Source organism: Mustela nivalis (genome assembly GCF_964662115.1).
Source record: "Mustela nivalis genome assembly, chromosome: X".
NCBI classification, from domain to species: Eukaryota; Metazoa; Chordata; class Mammalia; order Carnivora; family Mustelidae; genus Mustela; species Mustela nivalis.
In genome coordinates, this window is record NC_139040.1 from 88,144,270 (window position 1) to 88,165,847 (window position 21,578).

Below are 21,578 nucleotides of genomic sequence, written 5' to 3' on the forward strand. Positions count from 1 at the left end.
TTGGAAATGGTGATCGACAGCACAAATTCCTTTAAACTGTTCATTTCTTTCCCGGTGTAGAATTGGTTATCTTGGGATCTATCTGTCCCTTGCATAGTCAAAACCTGGGGATGGAAGTTGGACATAAGCACAAATATTGGCAGAGAAAGGCCACTTGAGCCTACCTTTAAAATGAGAGTGATTCCAAGTTGAAGGGCAGAGAGGGTAGAGATCATGAATGAAAGTTTTTGAGGTATTTAGATAAAAGTATGATTTTGAATCACCAGTGCTATGGATCATGAGTTCAGGCTTTTCAGTTCTTTATTCATTATGGCGAAATCAGATCGCTGGTTGAAAAGTGACTATTTAAAGAAGTGATTTCTTGGGAATTCCAGTGAAGTCCATTCATTTAACAAAAAAATTTTGAGTGTGTTGGATATCATGGTTAGATATTTACTCCTGTCTTCAGTTTTCTATAGTTACTAGAAGTTTGAACAAGGTCACTTACACCTTCTAATCCGGAGTTTTGAATCTGGGATAACTAGATTTTTGGAACAGAGTTTTATGCAGTAGGCATTTCAATATTTGAATTGTTTCCAGGGTTCTTAATAGCTACAAGTTTATAATGGAAATGCTGTTGGTTTTTTCTCTTTTTGTTGTGTTTTTAGCCATGGGTTCAAAGTATTATTGAAATACCAAACTTGGTTGCTTTGAAAATGTTTGCCCTCCACATTCCAGGTTACCTTTCCTGCTGTTAAATTGTTAAAATTTGCTGTGTAGCTGTAACCATATTGCGCTGCTTTACAGTGGTCTCACTATCTATAAGGTTGATAGTCCCAAGTGCTTGGGCTCTGGGTGTTTTGCTGTATTGTTGTTCTCTGACTTGTTTCCTCAATGACTGGTTACCAGATGTTTACATGTTAATGTCAGGGATAATTCAGCTCAGAAGATTCTTTGGAAGCTCTCTCATTTGATGTGTCATAGGGGTTGAGTTGCTAAAACTTGATGTACTTGTTAACCAGCTTGGTCTTCTGGTTATAGAAATGTTTTCAGATAGTGTGAAAGAGTGGCTCTCTGTGACTAAAACAACTGTAGGTTTTGTTTTGGCTGTTAATATTGAACATTTTCACATTTTAATGCCCTTAAAAAGTTTTTAATCATTTGGCTTTAAAAATTACAGTGGTGACATGGGATTGATCCCAGGATGTGATTTTACAGAAAGTTGGGATTTGTTTTTTAGGTTCTTAATGAATATCAGAAGATAATATAAGAAGATCATTATTGTAGATGGTTCAGCCTGGATTGCTGATTGGACTAGAGGAATGTGAAAGTTCTTTTTCAACCCCTACATTCTGACTGTACAGTGACTAAAAGGGACTAGGAATAGGGAGATTCAAATTATTCTGGAATGACCTTGTAGTATATAATCATTTAGATTTTAAAGATTGGTAAATGTGAACATAACTGCCTTGAATTTATGTGCCATCTTTAGCGTAATCCAGATTTTAAATCCTTATAATTAGATATCTGAGATCATTGTTCTGGAAATACTGGGATATATTGTATTTGATGGCTGCTTATGTTTTGGAATGCTTTTGGAAGATTGCTTTTTAAAAAAAAAAAAAAGATTTTATTTATTTATTTGATTGAGATCACAAGCAGGCAGAGAGAGAGGAGGAAGCAGGCTCCTTGCTGAGCAGAGAGCCCGTGCAGGGGCTCGATCCCAGGATTCTGGGATCATGACCTGAGCTGAAGGCAGAGGCTTTAACCCACTGAGCCACCCAGTCGCCCCTGGAAGATTGCTTTTTTAATGACAACATTATTTGCTGTGATTATTTGCCTGTGTTTTTAGTGGGACATATTTCTCCTGGTCTTTGTATTTTTTTCTTCCACTAATTCTTCATTATTGCATTCTGCCAGTTGAGTTCTTGTGGGTGGAAAGATATTTCATCATAGTGATTAAGAGCATGGACTCTGGAACCAGCCTCTCTAGGCTCAAGTTCTGACTTCATTTTTTACCATTTGTCATCTTGTGCAAATTATTTAACCTCTGTGCCACAGTTCTTAATCTGTAAAATGCTAATAGTATTACCTACTTCATAGGGTTTTGGAGTTTAGCTGAGTTAATGCATATAAAGTGCTTAGAACAATAGCTCTGAAACTTTTGGGAATGTCAGAATCACCTAGAGGGCTTGCTCAAACAAATTGCTGAGCTCCAACCCCAGAGCTTCCTATCCTATAGGTCTGGAAGGGGCCTGAGAATTTGCATTTCCAGCAAGTTCCTAGGAGATGCAGATGTTGATGGTCAGGGAATCAGTTGGAATAGAACAGTGCTTTGCAGAGTGTTAACTTTTTTTTTTTCCTGGACTGTTTTCTCAGTCCCTGAGTAAAACACTTCACTTTCCAGTGCTGTTTAGTACTACTTTGAGATATAAGCAGTTTTGAAATCCCTTGGTGCATTGGTTCTCAAAATGTGGCCCCCAGATCGACAGCAGCAGCAGCATCTGGGAACTTGTCAGAAGTGCAAGTTCTTGGGCTCCACCCCAGGCTTTGTTTTAAACATGTGTCTTGGCTTAACAGGATAATTTGCTTTGTCTTAGACTTTTTAAAAACAGTTTTATTGAGATACAATCCCCATGCCATATGATTTGCCCACTTGAAGCATACAGTGATTTTTTTTTAAAGATTTTATTTATTAATTTGACAGAGATCACAAGTAGGCAGAGAGGCAGGCAGAGAGAGAGAAGAGGAAGCAGGCTCCCTGCTGAACAGAGAGCCTGATGCGGGGCTCGATCCCAGGACCCTGGGATTATGACCTGAGCTGAAGGCAGAGGCTTTAACCCACTGAGCCACCCAGGTGCCCTGCATACAGTGATTTTTGATGTGTTCACAGTTGTACAGCCATTACCACATCATTTTTTAAACATTTTCATCACCCCTAAGGAAACCCAGTTCCCATTAATAGTGACTCCCCTTCTCTCTCCCAACCACCCCAGCCTTTGGCAACCACTAATTACTTTATATTTCTATGATTTGCCTAGTCTAGGCATCTCATACAAATAGAATCGTACCATACATAAGCAGCTTTAATGTGAATATAGTGGTTTCCTTTTATTGTAAGAAATAGAATACAGATAAAGCAAACCACCCATAAACAAGTTTACAGTTTAATAAACTAAGGCAAACACTTTTGTCACCATTACCCAACTCAAGAAATAGGACTTTGCCTGTTAAACCATAAGTCTTTTCATGTGCTCATCCCAGTCACAGCATCTTCCCTCTCCAGAAAGTGTCTCCTTTTCTGACTTTATAATAATCTCTTGTATTGTTCTGCTTTTATCATCCAAGTGTGCACCCCTGAACAGGATAATTTGCTTTGTCTCCTTTTTAAAACTTGATGTATTTTAAATACCTATAACTTTCCTTTCTTTCTTTCTTTTCCTTATACTGTATCTGTTGAATAACTTAGGCCGTTTGACCTGTGGAGTTTCCCACAGACTGAATTTCTTTATTGCACACTCAATACAGTTATTACATTTGTCTGTCCTCTGTATTTCCTGCAAATTTACAGTGGATCCAGAGGCTTTTATAAATTCAGGTTCATGTCCTTTGGCAAGAATTGGCGGTGGTGTATTTATGCACAACATTCATTAAGTTGTAATGACGTCTTGTATTTTTTTTATATTAACAGCCATTTCTGCCTAAAGCTTAGATGGATTAGTTTATTGGAAATATCAAAATGGTGATGTTCTAGCTCTGTCATTTTGTTTTTGTGTATTAGGTGGAATAATTTTTTAAGGTTACTCAGTGATATAATTTGTACAAGAAGGGTAGGATAAATGCTGAATTTTAATTTTTTTATAGTTCTGTCATATTGGGCAAGTTAACCTATCCATTGTTTCATCTGGGGAAAACGCTTTATTTGTGGGGTTAAGTGGGGTAATTTAGGTTGTTAGTATACTCTATGTGGTCAGCAGATGGTCATTTCTTTAACAATTTCACATAACCCCTTCAACAGCTCAGAGATGGGCAGTCACAGTGGTGAATTGATGGCCAGTTAGCAAAGCCTATCTGGACCCTTCAGCTCTGTGTTAGGATCATCAGTGGTGGGGAAGAAAAGGGTTTATATTTTGGTCATTTTGGGGCAGACTTTGTCTGGCCCAAGATAAGTGGGTGTTACCAGAGTGGTTTTTCTCTTTGCCAAGCATTAGGAGTCATGTTCATACCCTCTAAAGGGTCGTATCTACTTCTGTGGTGATGTGTAATACGTTGGTTGCCTTGATCTCCTTACATCTACATAGCCCCCTACTGTTCAACTTTGTTCTGTTCAAGGTTCTGCTGTAACCTTAGTAACCTTAACCCATAATGAGTCTTCCTAATCGTCATCAGTATCACCACTGTTAATATACTTGAGTAGCACCGTATCTAGCAGATTAGAAAAGAGGTAAATATTACCCTTTTAACATTTTATATATTATCAGAAGTATAACACATGGCACATAGTAAGTGCTCAATAAATTTTAAAGCCATTTTTTAAAAATTAATACATCTTTTTCCCTCGCATCTTAAGCTCTTTTTAGTTCAGTAACCATTTACTGAGTGTTCTTAAGTTCAAGGAGCTAGGGACATAAAATAAATGAGAGTTGGTTTCTTCACTTGAGAAACTCACAATCCATTTAAGGACTGAGGTAATGTTTAAAGTTCCTTAGCATTTTCCTTTATGTTGTCACTTTTCCACCTGCTTTGTCCATGTGTGATGTAACCTTATTGTTTTTCAAAGCTCTCCTTAGCTCTGTATCCCCAGCCTTTGAGACTGCTGATCTGTGTGAAAGCCTGCAGTTGTCTTCTGTGAATAGAGGGTAATATCAAGAAAAACCTTTGGGCCAAGGTCGGATTTCAGAGTGGCACATGTGGTTGACACTACAATATCGGTTTATGGTCCTCAGATGGACCTATAAACTGATTTTCAGTCTCTGTCCTGTTGCTTTAACTGTCTTCCTTTTGTCTTCTCCCTCCCCCATCATCATTCCCCAAGATGTTTGCTACATAAAGATAGAGGGTCCTATATCCAATTAGTGATTTATGAAGTATGTAAAGAGACAGCTGAACTTCTTATAAACTAGGATTTGTGTGTGCCCCATATTTCATTCTCACCTATGAAATGGTAATCAAAAAGCCTACTTCATAAATAAGTTGCTGTGGGCATTAAAGTGAGATGATACATTACTTAAAAATGTTTAAATTATACAGTATACTACAAAGTTATGGCCATTGTAATTTATGTAAAATAAATACTTAATAGCTATGTTACTTGGGGCAAATTATTTCATCACTGAGCTAGTTTCCTCATCCTTTAAATAAGGATGATAACTCATTCTCTCAACAAATATTTGAGGACATACTCAATAATGCCAGATACTGTAAATTCCAAGATAAGCAACTAGGGAGTGGAGGGTAGCATGGTCTCCTAGGGGAGGGAGACTTATAAATCATAGTCAGAGGGATTAGTACAATGAGGAGGAGTGAACAAAATGTGCAATAGCAGTTTATAGGAGGGCTTCAGCGAATGTAACCCAGAATTTTGTTGGGCTTAAACAAGATACATGAAAAGTACATCATGATCTCAAAATATGCTTTCTAAAAATGAAGTTAGTTAATGTATCCCAAATGAATCAGTAGCCTCAACCAGTATTTCATTTCTTAACAAGACTTGTGCTTTAGGTGTGTTTATTTCTTTAAGCTGGATTTTATGAGTTCCTCTAGGGTGTTATGTGCTCCTATAATAGGGTATCCTAAAAGTACTACTTGCATCTGAAAGTCTTTTTTTCACCCACTTTTATAATTTTCTAGTTTCTGTTACTGAATTAATTTAGGAAGAACTAGAAAATGTGTTCTTATTTTGGGAAAAGATTCATACTCCCACAAAAATTATTCAGTCATCATTAACATTTTGGTTGGTGTGTTCCTGTCTTAATGATAAGAGTAACATTTTAAAAATAAAAGCAGTAGAAAATTAAGGACAGGCTTTTCCCAGAATAGGAACTAAAACTGTCTGGTAACAAGAAAAGATACTCAAACTAAATACTAGAAATGCAAATTAAAATGAGATATTTTTTAACCATTAGATTGGCAAAACATAATTAGGTACAGGTTATGGCAAAAATACAGGGAAGAGTATGGTCTTAGAATACTGCCCACAAGTGGTTTAAGTTAATACAGCTATTTATGTGAAGATACTTGGCAAGCTGTAAGATAAGTATGTACTATATGTTGCTATTTATATATTAAAAACTAGGGTAAACTGATTTTTTGGAAGGAGTGGTCAAGAGGACCTTTTGCTTTTTCTGTAATTGCATTTCTTTTTCTGAGAAACTTAAAATACACTAAAGAATACAGAGAATAATAAAACAAAACCCTTCGCCTATCCGCCTCTCCTCATGAACTGATAACTTGAACATTTATTTTTGCCTCCAATCTTTTAGTGGGGGGGTATGATTTGAGGGGAAATTCTTTTTTTTTTTTAAGATTTTTATTTATTTATTTGAAATAGAGAGAGAGATCACAAGTAGGCAGAGAGAGGGAGAAGCAGACTCCCTGCTGAGCAGAGAGCTCGATGTGGGCCTCGATCCCAGGACCCTGAGATCATGACCTGAGCCGAAGGCAGAGGCTAAACCCACTGAGCCACCCAGGCGCCGGAGGGGAAATTCTTAAGTACTTTAACTCGGTATTCCCCTTCCCACTCGATCTTTACCATGAATTGCTTGAATTTTCATATTGTGAGAACGGTATAAATTACTCATGTAAGTAGAAATTTAAAAACTGTGATGTTCACACAGCAATTTATTACTTGTGTGGAATTGTTTACATACTTATTTAGTTTGTAAAATCATTTAATAAGAATGCTTTGGGAGTGGGCCTTTAGTCATTTGTTCATTTTATTGTAGTTCTTGTTTGAAAATGTCTTCCTGCCTTTATTTTTAAGTAATGTTTCTCAGGATTATAGCAGTTTATATGGTTTATTTTTGAAAACATACACAAATAAGCACAGAAATCTCCTGCCATTCAGATAAATACTGTTAGTATGCTGGTACACAATATATTCTTCCAAGGCTTTTCTTTATCCCTGTGTAGCATAAGCATACTTTCTCTCCCCAAAACTTTACTCTTTAAAAATGTAATTCATAACCTTCCCTCCAGCTTTTTATTGTGAAAATTTTCAAACATAAAAATGCTGAAAGAATAGCACATTAAGCATCTGTATATCACTGGCTATATCCAATAATAGTTAAAATTTGCCATATTTGATTTATGTGTACATATATGTGTTTAATTTTTCTGAAGCATATGAAGTAACAGTGACATTTCATCTTTAAAAAAAAGTGACATTTCATCCTTAAGTCCTTCGGCCTGCATGTCTTAAGAAGGACCTACAATATCTACAATACTGTTTATCACACCTAGGAAATTTGTTCATTACCTTAATATCTAAATAGCTAGTCTGTAGTCACATTTCCTCAGTTGTCCCTAAATTGTCCTTTTTTTTAAAGCTGTTTCTCCAAACCAATATAAAAATGGTATTTTTAAATTGTTGTTACCACTATATTGATCTCTGTTCCCTGTCATAATGTATTATGACAACATAATACTTCTCATGGCTCTATTATTTTCTGTGATGTACATAATTTATCATTTATTAACCAGTTTCCTATTTTCAGACCTATAAGTCCTAGTTTTCCATGATATTTAAAGAATGCTTCCTAGCACACAGTAGGCCATTTGGTAAGTAAGTATTGAATAAAGGAAAGAAGCTTAAGAACATCTGAGTGAGATGTCTTTGTGACATTATGTTTACTTCCTTAAGAAATTTCTAGAACTGGAATGCAAAAATATAAAAGGCTTTGGATACTTACTATCAAATTGCCCTTTACAAGCACTGTCCTACATTATTCACAATGGTGAGTTTAGTGTATGATCCATGTGATTTACAGTATGATAGCTTCTCAGGGTAAGCCTTGATAGGTTAGTGTTAGAGAAGAGCTTAAATCTGGACAGATCCAGTATCATTGCTATAGGTGGCTCTCTCCTTACATCTATATCTACTTCTGTATTTTGTAGGGGCTGGCTTGACTCCTCCAATCTATGGTGCCTTGTAGTCTTTTGACCTAATCTGGGGCTCCATTTCCCTGCTATTTACATTTCCTTGAGTGTCTTGGCAAGACCATCCTTAAGAGTATAATCCGGAGGGGCGCCTGGGTGGCTCAGTGGGTTAAGCCGCTGCCTTCGGCTCAGGTCATGATCTCAGGGTCTTGGGATCGAGTCCCATATCGGGCTCTCTGCTCAGCAGGGAGCCTGCTTCCTCCTCTCTCTCTGCCTGCCTCTCTGCCTACTTGTGAACTCTGTCTGTCAAATAAATAAATAAAATCTTTAAAAAAAAAAAAAGAGTATAATCCGGAGGGATGTAGATACCACTTGAAGACAACCTTTTACATAGATCTTACATAGATTTTTGCTTTTTAAAAGTAAAGTCACACTGCCTGCACAGTTAATTCAAATCTCTGCCTCTAGCAAAACAAATAACCAGTGGCTTTAAAATGGCACTCTTCTCCATGTGCAACAGAATAGCTGAATAAGAGTCTGTATTTGATATTACTGTATCAAACTCCTTTTACTTTATAGGCCTGGATTAGGGGAAATGATTTGTCCAAGATAACAAAGGTTGCTGGTTAGTGGTAGAGTTGGGCATTGAATCCAGGTTAACCTAGTCCAGGATTTTCAGTATGCTATACTATAATCTGTTTCTAAATGTGCCAGCAGATGTCACCCACAGAAGCACAGAATAAGAAGTTACCCCCCAAAATGGGGAAGCTTTGGGGGAGTAGAAAGAGTAGAAAGGTAAATGAGAAGTCCCCCCCAGAAAGACCTTTTGACTAGGGCTGTTACTTTTCAACATGGGGTCAATTTTGAGCTCTTTCATGGGACATTTCAATTTGGCCATGTGTTTTTGTGCATATTTATGGATGCCATAAGCCTGTAGCTAGGACTGAATTTCCTGTTCATAAAACTTTGAAATTAAAGTGTTGTTTTATAAACCCATCTTTTTTTTCTCCTGAGCCCATCTATATATCCCTTTTCTATTGTTTTAAATTATGGAAGTGTTTCCTGTTAAAGATTCAAACAAAATAAACATTTTTGTTAAAAATTAGTCTCTCCCCTCCCTAGATGATAGTCTTGTTTTATTGGTACCACATTTCAAAAGTCTGTTGACAGTTTGTATATATTCTTCTATATCTTTTAGCATTTAAATACTGTGCTTCTCCGTTGATGTCCTATGTATATTTTTGTATGTTAAAACATATAGCTCAACTCCATTCTTTTTAATGGTGCTTTGCATTTCAAAGCATGGATGTCCTATAATTTAATCATTCCCTATTTGTTGATCCTTAGAAGTAGAGTTCTTTCTGGGTCAAAGGGTGGTGCCATTTAAATTTTTTATGGATACTGCCAAAGCGACCTCCAGAAAGGCTATATTGAATTGCCATTCACACCAGCAGTGTCTGTCAGTGCCCTTTTCTCTACCTATATCTGCCAATACAAAATAATCTTTTCAATTTTAGCCAGTCTGATGAATGAGAAATAGCATCTCCTTGCTTTGACTGGAATTTTTGTATTATTAGAGAGGATGAGCAAATGTTAGTATCTTATGCAGATTGCAAGTTTGTGGTCTTTTACTTGGTTTTCAATCAGATTATTTGTTTTACTGAGTTTTGAGAGTTGTTTGTGTATTAGAAATAACCAGCTCTTTCTGTATCCTTTTAAAAATATTTTCTGTGTTTATGGTTTGGAATTTTTGTGTAGCCAAATCTTCCCTTTTTATTTCCTTTATGGTTTCTAGATTGTGTATCTTTCTTGGAAGATCTTTTCTTTAACAAGATTACAAGAATATTTAACTGCATTATTTTCAAATACTTTTATAGTTTAGCTTTTTATGTTTAAGTAATGGTGTGAAGTAGGTGTGTGCTTTTATTTTTGTCTATATGGTTAACCAGTAGTCCTGTTTTAGGAAGGACTATTTGATTTTTAAACATAAGATCAGCTTAAAACTGAATTATTTGGAAAAATGTAGTTTGTTAAAACAGAAGTTGGAATTTGTGCCAAGTAGAAAACAGACTTGGTTACTTTTTGGTCTTTAGTTTTTGAGAATAATTCCAGTAGTTCACGTTTAATACTTAACATTTGTCTTCAACTGGAGGCAAAGTGTTAGAGACAGTGCTTTGAGAGATTTTAGTTCTTTTATTTTCATTTTACATGTTTGAAGCTCAGATTGTCCTAAGGTCACAAAGTCAGTTGGTGGCAGGGAACTATAGTATCTATGCATACTGTTCTTTAATTTTCAGCAAACATCTTTCATGTTATAGATATAAATGTTTTAAAGGAACAGATTGTTCACATTATTCGGTTTATTTAAAGAACATTGGAAGGGCTGTGTGTGTGTGTGGTGCTGTTAAATTTATAGAGCCAGTTTTGTTTATATGTTGGGACATACTTTTTTTTAAATTTTTTTTTTAAAGATTTATTTATTGGACAGAGAGAGATCACAAGTAGGCAGAGAGGCAGGCAGAGAGAGGGAGGGGGAAGCAGGCTCCCGCTGAGCATAGAGCCCGATGTGGGGCTCGATCTCAGAACCCTGAGATCATGACCTGAGCTGAAGGCAGAGGCTTAACCCACTTAGCCACCCAGGTGCCCCTGGGATATACTTTTTTGTAAAAGCATTGCTTTAAAGTAGTCTTGTCAATGAATTAATTTTTGCCTCATAATAAACCTGTGAAGTTGGAGTTACTTCATGTTGAAAGGAATTTGCTGCCATGTTGATAATTGCCATAATTACTACTGTTATTTAAATCATGTAGAAGAATCTTGGTGTCTCTGCATTCCAGATTCATTTGAACCAGGTCAGAATAGCTCAGATCCACTTTAAATCTCTGATTCTTAAGTTGTATGGCCCAGACAGTATTTAGTGGCCTGTTTAACCTTTGGAGAACTATAACTTACTTGAGAAGGAGATCCAGAACTTCCTAGTCTCATCATCAAAGTTGAGTTTGACTTTTTGCTTCATGTCATTACTTAAAGCTAACAGTTTCAATACATGCTTTATGTTCTTTCATATTCAGATAACATGTAGAAAGTTTGAAAAGACCAGCTCTTGTTTGCTTTGGGTGTGTGTGTGTGTGTGTGTGTGTGTGTGTGTAATATCCGGCATAAGAATGCTGCCCTTAAATTAATCTGGAGCTAAAAGAAATAGAACAAATAATAATATGGCTTACTCATTGCCAGACACAGTCCCTTGAGGTGGACTGTATTGTTTATTTTATGGAGGTTACTGACTCAGTGAGGCATAGTAACTTGTCTAAGATCATACAGCTAATAAATGGAATTTAAGCCCATTTGCGTCCCAACTCCCAAGCCTTTCCACTATGCTGTTGTCCTCTACTTCATTTTGACTTTCTTCCAGTTGTATTCCTCAATCTCTGCCTTTAAAATAAATTATCCACAATATACAGTGCAAGTAAATACATTACTAATGTCTCTTATCTTCTCCCCATACAGATATATCTTTCGTCAGAATATTTTAAGGCATTAAAACCTAGCTTTTAGGGTGCTTGGGTGGCTCAGTGGTTTAAGCGTCTACCTTCAGCTCAGGTCGTGATCCTAAGGTCCTGGGATCGAGCCCCGCATCGGGCTCCCTGCTCCTTCCTCTTCTCCCACTCCCCCTGCTTGTGTTCCCTCTCTCGCTGTCTCTCTCTCTCTCTCTCTCTCTCTCTCTCTGTCAAATAAATAAATAAATAAAATCTTTAAAAAAGAAACTAGCTTTTATTTAGAAATACACTTAATCTAGGCTTTTTATAGAAGGTTTGGGCCTTTTCTGCCTTTCTTTGGGATACGGACTAGAGGATTTTATCCAGGAACACAGGATTCTCTCCTATACAGAGGTTCAATCTTGAGAGATGCTGCGTATTTCTTCTTAAACCCAGGGATATGAGATAACTGGAGCTGAATAATGCAAAAGGGTTGGAATTCTGTTTCTTTGGTTTCCTGTACTATCTTTATTATATTTGACAGTAGCCTATCATGTGACTTTAGGGGAAATACCATATGCCTGTGTTTCATAAGTGAAAGTGAAAACATTGTAGTCACTTAAGTACTAAGCAGTCTTGGATATCTTGTGGGGTGATGGTTCCTACTGTTGCAGGTCATGGATCACTTTAAGAAGCCACTGAAAGCTATCAACTGTCTTTTCAGAAAAATTCCAACATATGCAAAAATTTTCCGTAGAACTTCAGAATTTTTATGGAAATCCCTCAGTATAGGACAAGAAATCCATAAAGATTTCTTCACCTGCTTTAAAATGATGTCCAAATTGCTATCTATGTATATATTTTTCTAGACTAAAGCACTATGCCCAAAAAGTGAAACTGGGCTAATTGTTTCAGTTTTGCTAACAGTGTACTCTGTTGTATGCAACTTGAATCTCTAAAAATCCAAAATTTTTTAAAAAGCAAGAGGATTATGTTTGGTGTTCTATAAGGATTTATTGTATGTATTTTGTTGATCTCTTGTAATTGCGTTTGCAGCTTTGCTTAGGCCACTAGGAAGTTGTAATTTGATTGTGTACTGTAATTTGATTATGTTTTGTGTACTGACTTTTCATAGCTTTTATACTATCATTGCTTCTAGTTTTCCTTTTTCCTCTAATTTATGTTTCTGAATACCTGGCTATCTCATAGCACCCTTTGCAATGCCCTGCATTTAGTGTGTCCATACCTATATGTTGATTGGAAAAGTGCAGATTGAATGAATTTTATAAATTGGTTTTGTCAGTTGGAAATTTCACCAAGAGTCTGTGACTTGGATTTTTAAGCTTCTTTAAATGTTTACTGGATAGTCATTGATTCATCTACTAAGTGACAGTTCCTGTGCTGGTGACAGGAATGCAAAGATAAATAGACACAGTCCCACTTATGCAGAACTCACCCTAGTGTTGAGACTGACAGGTAAATAAAGAAGTATGTTGATTGAGGGTATATGCAGGACACAGTTGGAGGGGGCACAAAGGAGGGAGTGATCGATTTTTCTCTGAGGGAGAGGATATCTGAAAAGGCCTCATTGAGGTGACATTTAAGCTCAGCTCCAGGGGATATGCCGAGAACAGCCATTTTAGCAGAAAGCGCAATCTGAGTCAAAGTATTTGAAGTCTTGAGTGTTAGGGGAACTGTAAAAGCCTCATGTGGTTAAACTATGTGGGGAGCCAAGGGGAATATTATGTAATGCTGTGGCCCTGGTAAGAGAGGTGAACAGGTACCAGGTCCTAGAGGTCTTGGATGCTGGATTAGGTAAGGAGTTTGCACTTGATAATGTAGGTAGATTTTGAGTTTGAGGGGAATTGTTCTGGTAGTAATGTGAAGGATGGAATGGAAGGATCTGGCAGGATAAAGTCTTAATTTAAAATATTTTAATTTATGATATTTTCAAACCTATACAAAAGTTAGAGGATAGTATATTGGAACCCCAATGTACCTGATACCTAGCCTCAACAGTTATCGACACATGGCTATTCTTGCTTTATTTATAACCATTCTATCCCCGTTCTCTTTTTTAAGATTTCATTTATTTGACGACACAGATGCACAAGCGGGGAGAGCAACAGGTAGAGGGAGAGGGAGAAGCCCGGGGCTTGATCCTAGGACCCTGCTGGGATCATGACCTGATCCAAAGGTAGCCGCTTAACTGACTGAGCCACCCAGGCACCCCCCCTCCCCCAGTCTCTTAAAGAAAATTCCTCAGTGAGTCACAAATAGGCAAAGGATAATTAATATCTAATAAAGTGGCTTTTAAATCTGGCTGTGCAGCTGTATCACCTATACAGTTTGAAGAAAAAAGTTCCCACCTCATATTTACTAAGTCAGATATTTGTATAACCAGACATTTTTAGTTTTTGACTTTGCATAGTCAGGGTTGAGAACTCTGAATTTAATTTTTTTTTAAAGATTTTATTTATTTATTTGACAGAGAGAGATTACAAGTAGGCAGAGAGAGAGAGAGGAGGAAGCAGGCTCCCTGCTGAGCAGAGAGCCCGATGCGGGACTCGATCCCAGGACCCTGAGATCATGACCTGAGCCGAAGGCAGCGGCTTAACCCACTGAGCCACCCAGGCGCCCTCTGAATTTAATTTTTAAGTAAATTATTTTGAAGGTAATTTTTAAGTAGGTTGATTTTTCTGGCAATATGTTTTTCCTGAACTCACTAAATGTTGCCTGAGGCCCTCTTTATCACCTATTAGAAAGTGATAGCTTTTCTGTGGTTAAGTTCTTGACATTAGTTTGAATAAAGAGTATTAGTTTAGTTTAAAGGCTGATATCTTCATTTTCTGTTAGAGGTGGGCGAGACTGAAAAGGCAATTGCATCTTTGAAATTGGATGTGATGACATAGGGAATAACCATTGTTACAGTTGATTTTTTGCACCAAATCCAGCTACAAGGAAGGAAGGAGATGGGAGACAGATCAGTCTTTGAGGGTAGATGAGGATTATTCCAGAGCACCAGTTGAAAATGTGTAGACAAGGAATCTCTTCCTCTCCTCCTTAATTTGCATAATTTCCATGTAGACATTGCTGCTTGTTTTTTGTTGTTGTTGTTGTTCGGAATGCTTATAAGGGGCTACTTGGCATGCTGCCCTTTCCTTTCTACTGGCAAAACTGATCTACAACTATTTTGTTGCCTGATTCTTCTGATGCCAGTTTATCTCTCTTAAGTAATTGGGAGTAATGACTTAAAGAGTAACTCCTGGATGTGCACCTTCCCAGGGCTGTAGATAGATCATATATAGAGGATGTGTTCTTAAACATCATTCTTACCTCCAGAGTCAGTGTTAGAGGTTTCAGATTCCTCCTTCTTGGTATCCCTGTAAGAGATTTTCTTTGAATATACTGCAGAGCAAGGAGAGCAAGGATACACACTTACCTTAGGTATAGTGTTTACAGATTTTGAAGGAGGCTCTATCAAGGTAATTCTGCAGATTATTCCCAGATTTGGCTTGGGTGAATAATGGCTGTTTTTTGGGGGTTGCTTTATTATTGCATTTTACTATCAGTGCCCAAGAAAATCTAGGTCAGCCGTCCTCAGGGTCATATTTTATATGGCTCAATGATAAGGATATTGGTGTCTGTAGGAGGGGGGTGTGGCAGGGTGGACTGTGCTTATAGACATTTTGTGTACTGTGGAATCATGGAGCAAATTTGGTTTTGTTCAGGTTTACCACTTACTGGGTATGTGGCTACTCTTGGACTTAGTAAGCTGGAAACAGTCTTCATCTTCAAGGATTAGAGATAATGCATAATTAGGTGGTAAGTAAATACTAGCCGTTGTTATTATAATGACAAATGGGTTCTCTGAATATTTGTTGGATTGATATTAATGTAAACAATCAGAAACTAGGCTGGATGGAAATGTGTTCCCTTTAAGAAATCAGTTAATGTGATGTCTGTGTCTCTAATCAAATAGTATATAACAGAGTGGGTTTTAAGATTGTTTGCTGCTTCCTGAGATAATGGATGGTCTGGGCAGTTCTCACCTGAATTTTCTCTGAGAGACTTCATAGAGGCAGAGGCTTTTTGCCTTGTGGCATTTTGGAGTCTAGTGTGCTCTGAAAACCTTTTTATGTAAAAACGGCCAAATTGGGGCACCTGGGTGGCTCATTGGGTTAAAAACAGCCAAATTGCTTTTCCATGATTTCAGTGGGAATTTTAGGCTGACTTTGATTCATCCACACTCCTATATGTGTTTGCAGCATTTCTTAACCTACCAATAATAAATTAGTAAATACTGAGTCCGTGCTATGTGCTAAACTTCAGAAGCTCCAAGAGCACTTTAGCAGCCACTACTACAAGGCATTTGTTTAGATGTTGCGTTCTTAATTTGATGCATGCCATTTGGATTAGGGGTCACTCTTTTCTACCCTAAAGAAAAATTGCACAAAAGGAAAATTCTCATAAATGGATGTATGATTATAGAAAGTTTGAAAGAACCTGAAAAGCATGAAGCATAAATTAAAACTGTGTTATCCTGCCACCTAGAGGCAACCACTGATAGTGTATATTTTTTCCCTTCCCAGGTTTGTGGGGTTTTGTGTGTATGCTTGTTTTAAACTTCCTTACCCTGTGGCAAGCATTTTCTCATTAGTTCTCAGGGAAGTGATAGGTACAGGGTACAATGTAAGCACATACAGAGGACACTCAGTCAAGTTTTAAGAGATTAGGGAGAGGATTGTCCTAATTCTGGTTAGTATTTGAGCTTTCAAAACCCACAGGGGCGCCTGGGTGGCTCAGTGGGTTGAGCCTTTGCCTTCAACTCGGGTCATGATCTCGAGGTCCTGGGATCGAGTCCCGAATTGGGCTCTCTGCTTGGCGGGGGGCCTGCTTCCCCCCACCCTCTGCCTGCCCCTCTGCCTACTTGTGATCTCTGTCAGGTAAATTAATAAATTTTTTAAACAAAAACAACAACAACAACCTACATGAGTGTTCATTATATTAAGGTGAAATAGAGGTTAAAGGGTCCCCTACCCTCAGCTTTCTTAGGAATTTTCTTTCTGTTATCTCCTCTTCCCCTCTGCCATTCAGTGAACCTGTAATTCTCTGCTTATATCTACAGACAACATTTTCAGAAGAGTTTTCTACACATGCCATCTGTATTGCCTCATTTTCCATTGATTCCCTGACTCACTCCATGGCTTCCCTTCCCATCACCTCACTGAAACTGTTGGTGGTCAAATTATCTCTATTCCCAATTTCAGTGTACATTTTTCTGGGCATGACTCATCTTAACATTGGACACATTTGATCAGTTTTACCATCTTTTGTCTTTCATGATACCATGATAAACTGGTTTTACTTCTACATCAGCAAGCTCTCCTTTTCTGGGTTCTCCTTTTTCTTACCTTTAAATGTTAGATCAAGTGGGAACTCAGTTCTGGGTCTCTTTCCTTCCTTCCTTTGTAAGTCATCATCTCTAGACCAATGGCTTCAAATACTGTCTATATGCTGACAATCACAGATTTTTATTCTCAGTTCATACTTCTTTCATGAAGATATTTGCCTACCTATATCATGTGGTAGATGCTTGTGCTAGATGCTGAGAGCTTAATACTGTAGAAAATCAAAGTAGTTACATTGATATTGGCTATGAGAGAAACAAGCAGGGTAGTGCTTGTTAGAAAAATAAGACTAGCTTTAGGTGAGTTACCTTCGGAAGCCACTTGGGGTCTTAAAGTCAGTTCTCAAATGGAACTAGCTATGGGAGGAAATAGGAGTGTGAAGTAGAAGCTTTCCAGTGGGGATAGCACTTGTAAAGGTCTGGAGGACAGAAGGAACTTAGAGCATTCTAGAAAGTAAAGGGAAAGACTAAAGTAATTGTGCAGAGAGGAGATTGGAGAGAGTTCCAGTAGCTAAATCATGCCAGGGCCCTGTGAGTCATGATTAGAGTTTGGATAGAGTTCTAGGAAATCTGTTGAAAGGTTTTAAGCAAGGAAGTAACCGTGAGCTGATTTATGTTTTAAGAAGATTACTTTTGCTGCTCTCTGGAGAATGGATTGGATGAAAGAAAATGTGGAAGTGGAGAGATCAGTTATCCCTATTTCACAGTTGAGGAAACAGGAGTACACAGAGGCTGCTCATACAGTGAGTAAATGATATAGCAGGAACCCTAACCTGGGATTCCTTATTTTGAGCCTGTATTCTGAATTGGTGCTTCTCAGACTTAAGGTAATAACCTGAAGATCTTATTAAAATACAGATTGATTCCTCAGGTCTGGGTGGGCCTGAGATTCTGCATTTTTCATAATTCCCAGGTGATGTCAGTGCTGCTGATCCTTCAACCATACTTGGAATTGTAAGGCTAGACTGCTGCTACACTCCTATTGAGCCAGATTTGGGAACTACAGGTGTCTTCTGCCCTTAAGCTGATTCAGTATTGAAAGTCATTCTAAATTTGATCAACTGAAGATGATACTACAAAGTGAGCTACCCTTTGAAGAGCGACTTCCCCTTAATATATTTTAAATGAACACACTTGTCTTATTTAAACCCACAAAACCAAGATTCAAACCTCAAAGGTAAATGAAGTTTGGGGGAAAGGAGGAAGGGGGAAAAGTGGTTAATTAAATAGAAGTATTTAATTAACGTATAGCTATGGGTGGTGGTTCATAGTAATTCATTAATTTCCTTAAAGCTGATTTTTTTAACCTAGGTTTAGGAAGAAATTTTTACTACATGTAAAGATTATTTGGTGCTTAGAGTTCTGGTCCGACCCAACAAAGGCAGTAGGCCATTTCCAGGGATTTGTCTAGAATTGCCTTCTTTTTGTTAGAGGCTTTTTTATATAATGGGATTTTTACCCATTTAACTTCTAAACATTAGGTATAACTCATTCCCTGGTTACTGTTCTGATCATTAGTGTGATTTGACGGTATCTCAGCTTCTTACCTTGTGCCCCCGCTTTCTCTTTTGCAATAATTTTTTGAACATAGGATCCAATAGTGTAGAAGAGTCTGTCACAAATCTATATTTTCATCTACAGGGATTTATTATAATAAAACTAGTAAAGTAAAAAGCATGTTATGAAAGCATGGACTTTGGAACCAAAAAGGCCTGGATTTAGATCTTGGTGCCGGCATTTACTAACTAGGCATAAGGTACTTAATTTCTCTGAGCCTCAGTTTTCTATCTGTAAATGGGGACAAAACTTGGCTTGAGTGGTGAGGATTGTATGAAAGACTATAATATGAAGCCCTTTGGGCAGCATGTCTCAAAGTTTGTTTTTTGGGATACTTAAAGGGGTAGGCTTTTAGTAAATAACACGGGGAAAAAATGGTTTTGTGCCCTAATAAGTTTCTTCTACCCAAGATTTCTTGGAGCTGTTAGTAATGTCAGTCAGCTACATGACCATCCTAAAGGAAGACAGATTCCATTTTTTAACATTTCCCAAATTGCTGGAACCTTGTCTTCCTTCATGGAGCAGAATGCTCTAAAATGCTTTAGGAAACACAAGCTCATTGTCCAGCTTGTAGTGAGTGCCCAAAAAATTCTTTCCTTCCCACTGCAAAGCCAGCTTAGAAAGAGACTAATTAGGAACAAAAAAACTTGAATTTTCTTAATTGATGTCTCATGGACAGTAATAACCTTTTAAAACTATAGATGTTTCTTGCAACAAAATTATAGAAACCAGGTTAACATTGCACTTGTTAGGGGAACGTGTGTGTTCATTCATTTGTTTTGGCTTGGTTATTTAATTGGGTGCCTCTCATCTCAGTCTGTTTATGAAAAGTTTGGAGCCCAAACACTGGAAATGGAAAAAGCCAAATGTATTTGCTCTCCTTGAACCTTGACAGCTAAGCCTTGGGCTTAGGACCTACACTTGACCGATTAGATGCTCACACTTTTTGTGTCTAGAGCCGCTGATGCAAATAACCTGACACTGTTCAGAAATCATTCTGCCACCAACAGTACCTTCCGGGCATCTAGAGTCTGGTATTGGCAGTAGAGGCACCCCCAACTAAGCTGTGGGAGTTTCTTGGCTGTAGTTCAAGGCAGCATAGCTTCCTTGGTTCCTCCTGTTTTCTGAATGTGGTTCTGTAATACTTCCTATTGATTCCCTAAGCTGTTATCCTTCTAGTAAATCACTTTTCTGCTTTGATCAGAGTCTGTTGTTCTCAGCCCAGATCCTTAACTGGTACAGAATTTTCCAAGTCAAAACAGCTGTAGTTAAAGTGAGACATGTGTGAAGATTTGCCAGTACCTCATCTACACTTTCTTAAGTCAGTAAAAGAGTTCGAGTTGTTTATTAATGCAAGTTAATTAGTGCACTTGTTTTGGAGGATAGTATGGTTTTTTATTGTTGAATACTGAGGTTCTTTATATATTCTAGATACTATATATAGCTTGCAGATATTTTCTCCCAGTGAGTTTTATACTTTTACATTTAAGTCTGTGATCCTTTTTTTAACTTTGAATTTTTTAAATTGAGATAACATGACTTATAATGGTTTCAGGTATACAACAGTGATTTGATACTGTATCTATTGTGAAATGATCATAGTAAGTCTAGTTAGAATTTTTTTCTTAAGATGGAAACTTTAAAGGTCACTCTCTTAGGAATTTTCAAATATGTAATTATATCCCCATAACCTATTTGTTCTATAACTAAAAGTTTGTACATTTTGACCACCTTTAGCCATTTCACTCACCCCTACCTACTTCTGGCATCTACCAATCTGTTCTGTGAGTTCAGTGTTTTGGGACTTCTTTGTTATTTTCGTTTATTGAGATTCTGTATGTGAGACCATGCAGTATTTGTCTTCCTCTGACTTACTTCACTTAGCATAGTGCCCTCAGGGTGCAGCAATTTGTGACAAATGACAAGATTTCCTTCTTTCTTACAGTTAATATTCCTGTGTGTGTGTGTGTGTCCACTCATCCATCAGTGGATAATTAGATTGCTTCTGTATTTTGGCTGTTGTAAATAATGCAGTAAACCTGGGGATGCATAGATCTTTTCAACTTAGTGTTTTCATTTCCTTTTGCTAAATACCCAGAAATGGAATTGCTGGATCATATTTTAAATACTTTGAGGAATCGCCATAGTGTTTTCCCATATTGGCTGCACCAATTTACATTCACTCCAGCAGTGTACAGGGGTTCATTTTTCTCCACATTCTCACATGATTAATTCTGAATTAATTTTTATGTAAAGTATGAGGCTTTCTTAGGCCAAAGTTCATCTTTTGCCTAAAGATATCTATTTCTCTGGCACCATTTGTTGATGAAACTATTGTTTGAATTGCTTTTTCAACTTTGTCAAAAATCATTTGGGTAGGGATGCCTGGGTGGCTCACTTAGTTAAGCGCCTGACTCTTGATTTTGGCTCAGGTCACAGTCTCAGGGTCTTGAGATTGAGCTCCATGTTTGGGCTCTGTGCTGGGCATGGAGCCTTTTTAAGATTTCTTCTTTCTTTCTCCCCCTGTGTTCGCTCTCTCTAAAAAAAGAAAAGAAAAGAAAAAAATCAGTCTGGCATATCTGTAGGAGTCTGTTTCTTGAGTCTCTATTCTGAATCATACATGTGTCTATCCCACCTCCAGTACTACATAGACCATCTTGATTACATATCGAGAAATTACATATGTAGGTCATGAAATTGGATAGAGTGATTCCTCCCTCTTTTTCAGAATTATTTTAGCTATTGCAGTTCCTTTGTCTTTCCATATACATTTTGAAGATTTATTTATTTTAGTGGGGGGGGGCAGAGGGAGAGAGTCTTAAGAAGACTCTGTGCTGAGTGTGGAGCCTGATGTGGGGCTTCATCCCACGACCCTGAGATCACAACCTGAGCTGAAGCCAAGAGTCAGACACTGAATTGACTGTGCCACCCAGGCACCCCATATACGTTTTAGAATAATCTCTTTATTTACAGGAAAATTCTTGCTAGGCTTTGGACAGGATCTGCATTAAACCTGCATATGAATCTTGAGGGGAATTGAATTCTTTGCTGTGTCAAGT

General features: G+C 37.6%; 1 protein-coding gene across 40 annotated transcripts in view; it reads left to right on the forward strand.

The window, feature by feature from the left end:
- HUWE1 (HECT, UBA and WWE domain containing E3 ubiquitin protein ligase 1) overlaps positions 1-21,578 on the forward strand; it is a 171,741-nt gene that overhangs the window by 7,519 nt on the left and 142,644 nt on the right. For 4 of the 40 annotated variants that reach the window (XM_082717543.1, XM_082717508.1, XM_082717541.1 and 1 more), the window contains one exon: positions 15,284-15,377. The exons of 34 other annotated variants lie outside the window; for them this stretch is intronic. The gene's annotated coding sequence lies outside the window, so the exon portion shown is untranslated. Of the gene's footprint in view, positions 1-15,283; positions 15,378-16,339; positions 16,499-21,578 lie in introns of all 40 variants that reach the window. 2 more of the 40 variants (XM_082717507.1, XM_082717509.1) reach the window with 1 other exon arrangement.